The following is a 6,000-nucleotide window of genomic DNA, read 5'->3' on the forward strand; positions in this document are numbered from 1 at the left end:
GAATTCCAGGAGTCTGGGTGCTGTGCAGACAAAAGCCACGTGGTCACCCCAGGGTGGCAGTCTGGAGCACAGTTACGGCTGGCTGGGGCACGATCAATGGATCTCATTGGAGGAGTGTGCGGCTGAATCAACTCCTGGTTAGAAGGTGGAGCAAGTAAATTGCTCTATAATTGCACATTGCTGGTGTGCAGCTTGTGTGGAGCGCTGGGAGCAAGGCCTCTCACCATGGAGGCTACCGGAGGGGTCTCCCTGCACCCACTGCCCATGCTCGCAGCATCCGTCTCTGACGAGGAGTCACCGGCCATTGCCACCGCGCCCTGACGATGGCCTCTCCGCGTTCGCCGCGCCGACAGCGATCTCTCAGACTCCGGACCGTCATCGCCGCCATCACCGCCTCGTCCATCACCAATCTGCCAATGACAGCGATCGCTCCTGCACCTTTCCACGGCCACTTGGAGCCGTGCTGACTTTGTTCTGGGACCGGGCCGAGCTGGAACCAAGAAGGGCTAGGACCAGGCCGGGCTGGGACCAGGATGGGCTAGGACCAGGCCGGGCTGGGACCGGGACGGGCTGGGAGCAGACCGGACCAGAAAGTTTGGGTTCCTATGGAAACCAGCTTTTGGACGAAATGTCGTCTCATCATAATCATCACTTTCTTTTGGCAATATATCCTTCAAGGGCAATCCTTACAATCTCACCACCACCACACTGCATGTCTTTGTGTCTTCCCCTTGGTCACCGACCTCTGCGGTGTGCCACTCTAATTCCAATCTCAGTAACCCGCCTTCCTCCACCCTGCATACCAGCGCAGGTGCGAGCGGGGCTGATGGTGTTGGCCCTGCACCACCAAACGTCCGTTTGCCCCCCCCACCCACATTCACGCTCCTCCGTAGTGGTGAGCTGTAGCCGGCCCTGCTGCAACATGTTCTACACCCACGGTGACGACGTAGAGAAAATTACTGATTGTTTCATATCAAGCCCCTGGCTTATCGATCTGAGGTGGCGAAATGTTAACTACCTCGACTGGTATACAGGAGGTCGTGGGTTCGATCCTGACCCTGACGCCTGTGTATTTGGAGTTTGTATGTTCTCCCTGTGGTGGTGTGGGTTTTTCTTTGGGTCCTCTGGCTTTTCCCTCCACATTTAGAATGAACGTGCGTTTAGAATATTTGTCTGCAATACATTTCCACGTGATGAAAAGCCACTTCGTTGAGCTATCATTTGTGGCCAGGTCGCTTCTGAAAAATATTTATATTGTTCAGTGGGCCTTCCTTGGTAAAATAAAATATATATCGTTTATAGTTATTGTTTTCATAGTTTATCGACCTGGCTTCAGTCGGTTGTGCTGTCATCGGTGTCAAGGAATGACCTGGCCAGACAGCGATGTCCCAGCGGCGCCGGCGAGAGCATCGGAGACACGGTCACCGCCACCAACACCACCGCCGTCGTCGCCGTCGCGCTTGCGACCGGAGTCTCCCAATTCAGCTGCACCCAAAGGCCTCGTCTCCTGGAGTAGAAACACAAATTACGTTTGTAAAGAAGTCCCGGGCGGCGAAGTCTCACGACTCGTTCTTTATTCCTCTTCATCACGCACCACCCGCAGCACGAACCAACTTCCGGGAATTGCTCCGTTCAGGCCCCCGAACTCCCCCCATCAGCTCCTGCTTACCCCTCTTCTCTCAACACTTCTGGAACCTTCTCCGTCTCTCCACCGATCCCACTCCCTTTCTCCTCACACTCCTCCCACCAACCCCCCGTGTACATTTCACTGTTCCCGGGCTTTTTCAAATGAACCTCTCGGCCAATGGGATTTGAGTTGTTTCACCACCCTCCAATAAGATCGTGTGCTCAACGTGCATCGGCTGATTTGAACTCGCCCACGTGGCTAGACTCGGCAAGTACAGTACAGTATTTGGGCACCACGGTGGCTAGGAGATGTTAACTACCTCGCCTGGTATGCAGGAGGTCGATCCCGACCCTGACGCCTGCTGTATATTTGTAGTTTGCGTGTTTCTCTCTCTCTCATCATCACGGTGGCTAGGAGATGTTAACTACTTCACCTGGTATGCAGGAGGACGTGGGTTCGATCCTGACCCTGACGCCTGCTGTGTATTTGGAGTTTGCGTGTTCTCCCCATGGTCGCGTGGATTTTTTTCTGCAGGTCCTCCAAGCCGTGGGACAATCACTGACGCCGCTTCCTTCCACTTACGTCCGAGATGCCGGTGGCCGCAGGCACCGGGGCTCCCGCTCCGCGTTTTTGGAGTTTCCCCTTCCTCCTCGTGGAGCTGACGACACCTCCCCTCCCGTGAGACCCGAGCTCCTGCGAGTCCAAACCGGGCGTCAACTCACCGCTCCGCGATCGCTCCTCGCTTTGTGCGCGACAAAACCGCCGCAGTGAATTTTCATCGCGATTTTAAATTAAAAAAAAAATCGCAATCTCATCTCGAGACACTTCAGTAAAAGTGACAATGACATTGGAGGAGAGATTAGCGCGGTTGGCTACGTACGGTGCGAAGGAAGTTCAAGCGTACATACAGGGAGATGACGGGAGGAGGGACAGGCCAAGGGAAAAATACGGGAGAGAGAGCGCAACACCGCGGCACAGACCAGGATGGAGCAACCGCAGCCCAGCACCAACAACAACAACAAGAGCGAAGACAATAACAACAACATCAACGAAGCCCTAGGGGCCATGAATGCGCGAATCCTTTAAACCTGAGTTGGGCAGCGTTAATCCATGTGCAGCACGCAGCTCAACAAGGTGACGAGGGCAACAGGACTACTGACATCCGGTCAGGTATCTCAGCAGTCGAGCGACTGCTGAGATGTGGGCGAGCCAGCAGTGGTTGTCCTCTCCTCCGTCATACGAATGTGGAATTTACAGATTTCTACCAATGTCTCAGATGGCAATCATTGGGGAAGGGTGAATGCCAAACCTTGCCGCGGCGGGGGGTTGGAGGAGGAGTAGGAGCTGCTGTTGGTTGGCGCGAAGTCGGCCCAGCCTTGGCTGCTGTGCAATGCCCGGAGTGAGCCGGGGGGAAGAAGAGGGGGGGGGGATACAGGGAGATAGAGGAGACACGGGGGGGGGGGGGGGTGCGAGGAAACATTTCTACTGAAATCAGCGCTTCCGCGGACTCATCGCACGCCAGAAAACACCACCAATAAGTCAATCAACGACATCCCCAACTGATGGCTGCTAATTTCCCAGCAGGCCACTTGAGAATTCACATGTGGGCTGGGTGGGGGGGCATTGGTGGTACTAGGCATGTGCAAAAACAAGTCAATATACGCTCCAAGCGTGGTGGTGTTTCATTCAGACGCTGTCTCCCCGTCAGACCTGGTCTTCACCTGAGGACGGCTGCTTGCGTTGTGGCCGAAAGGTCGTGAGAATTATTTTATTATGTTTTATTTTTATTATTTTATTACTTCCCTTCTACGTGACTTTACCGAAAGAACCAAGAAGATGAATCCCTGCAGTCACGAAAGCTTTAAATCGAAAAAAAAAATTCAAGTCAAAGTGCTTGCCCCCCCCCCCAAAAAAAACAACTCAAGGGGCCCTGCATTAATGAAACTATATACGGTATATGGATACACCAAATACCAGTTTGAATTAAGATACAAATGAGCATGAGACGACACGAAGGTTGACTTGATCGTTCCCATCTCTAGTCTGTATCGCTCTCATGTCACTCTCTCTCCTGTACACATCTCTCCTGCCATCTCACTCGGGCAGTTCATGAATTGTAGCCGCTGCATCTACTCATGCATGAAGCGCTCGATTGTGCGGCGAATCACCTCTGTCCGTGACAGGTGTGTGCATGTGGATCGGGTGGCGGCAAACAAGACAGAGGCCGTTGTCCATGAGCGGGTCGTACTGGCAACTGCGGCAGGAGCACAGGCGACATCGCAGCCCGGGCACCTGCGACACAGCCGGAAATCGTCATCAGCCGTGGTTCTATCCACTGCTGGATGAAGGACCCACCACCTCCCCCGAGCGGTCTCGCGATGCAACAATCCATCGGACTTCCGGCACGTGAGCTGAATGTATCGCTCCTTGCCTGCAACAGATGCCCTCCTCTGCAATTGTAATTTACAATGGTGATTTAATCTTGTAGCGCGACGCACGGCAGTCGCTCGCTCTCGATGAGAGTTCAAGTTCTTTTATTAGGTATAGCCCTGTGAGCCATTCGGCTCTTGAATCGGGTGCAACCGCAACAAACAACAAACATGAACAAAAAACATCTTAAAGTGAATATGTGACTAAGTGCAAACAGAAAATCCAAGAAAAGACAGCAAAATTTTGCAGAAAAAAAAATCACCGTACACCAACGCTGTGTGCAAAAATCCCAGCGGGATGCAAGTCAAACAACAACAACAACAACCACAAGACAACTTAGATTAAGGCCATCAGTCTAACTCTGTACTACAACAAACATGGCTAAACCAATACACTTTTCGAAATCACCAAAATAAAGCCATGAAAGCAATGAAACAGTGATCATAGGAACTGTGACGGAATTTTCACAATAAATGGCATAAACAACATGTACTACCAAAATTCTGCAGCCATAGAGAGACAGAGGGAGGAGGAACCGCACACGAGCAGCAAGGCAGCAGCAGCAACGCGATGAGCCGGCGCCGACAATTGCCCGAGCTCTGCGATCCTCTAGATTATTTGAAGGCGTTACCGGCCACATTAACGGGTGTCTTTACACGTGGGAAGAAGCCGGCGCACTCAGAGGAAGCCCACGCACATGCGAGGAGGCAACGCTCTGCCTCGCCGCGGTGGCTAGGATATGTTAACTGCCTCGCCTGGTATGCAGGAGGTCGTGGGTTCAATCTCGACCCTGACGCCTGATGTATATTTGGAGTTTGCATGTTTCTCTCCCCGTGTAGGGTTCCCCCCCCCCCCCACACACATTTAGAAACACGCGTTTACAGGATTTGCTTGCGATACATTTTCACGCGATAAGCCACTCCGTTGAGCTATTATTTGTGGCCAGGTCGCTTCTGAAAAAGAGCTACATAGCTCAGTGGGCCTTACCTGAGAAATTTTAAATCAATAGTTTATACTCTTTGTTTTTTTCGGTAAAGTCACGTAGGTAATTTTTTTTTCTAAACAACTAAATTAAATCACGGCGTTTCGGGCGTAACAAGTTGTTTTCATTTTTTTTTACCTACGTGACTTTACCGAAAAAATCAAAGAGTATGAATCCTTGCAGTCACGAAAGCTTCCAATCTAGAATCAATAGTTTATAGTTTTATCTCGTACAGATGGAACAGTTGGGAGTCCACATTGTACTGGACTGCCTAAACATGTTACAGGACCTCCTAGACGGCCACGGGAAGGTCACGTGATCCACCAACCCTCACTGCTGCCCCCACAGAGCTGCTAAATTACGGCGTGCATAAACACCATTGACCGTACATTGAACATCAATCACATTCTGGACGAAGCTAATTAATGACTATCAGTTACAACTATGGCTGGCCTTTGTAGACTATGACAATGCAGTTGACTCGATGGGAAAAAAATATGCAGCCAATCCTACTAGCTCTCGTAAAACAAACAAGCCATAATATACATGTATAAATCGTGCATAAAGCGTTTACAAGACTTGAACAGCTGTCCCGAGACTGAACACCGTAACAGGACCTCCTGCGTACCAGGCGAGGGAGATAACATCCGCTCGCCACCGCCGTTGAACGATGCCCTTCGGAGGCCACGGCTGCTACGCGGGAGGCAAGCTGTCGGGGCCCTCGCTGTCCCCCCCCGTACCTGCACAGGTGAGCACATTCCACCTTGCCGAGGGTCGACGCCCAGGTAGAAATTAACCCCTTCCACCCACAGCTCGGCCGTTCTCCGCAGGTAGCCTGGGCAGATCCACGGGGAGACGGAGCGGTTTGCGAGCCGTGGGTTAATATCGCTGCCTCACCAGCAAGTGCCTTTCATTCAAGACTCGAGAGTCGTCGGCACGATGAAACAACACGGTGCGAATA

This window comes from Lampetra fluviatilis, chromosome 37 (assembly GCF_964198595.1).
Source record: "Lampetra fluviatilis chromosome 37, kcLamFluv1.1, whole genome shotgun sequence".
Classification (NCBI taxonomy): domain Eukaryota; kingdom Metazoa; phylum Chordata; class Hyperoartia; order Petromyzontiformes; family Petromyzontidae; genus Lampetra; species Lampetra fluviatilis.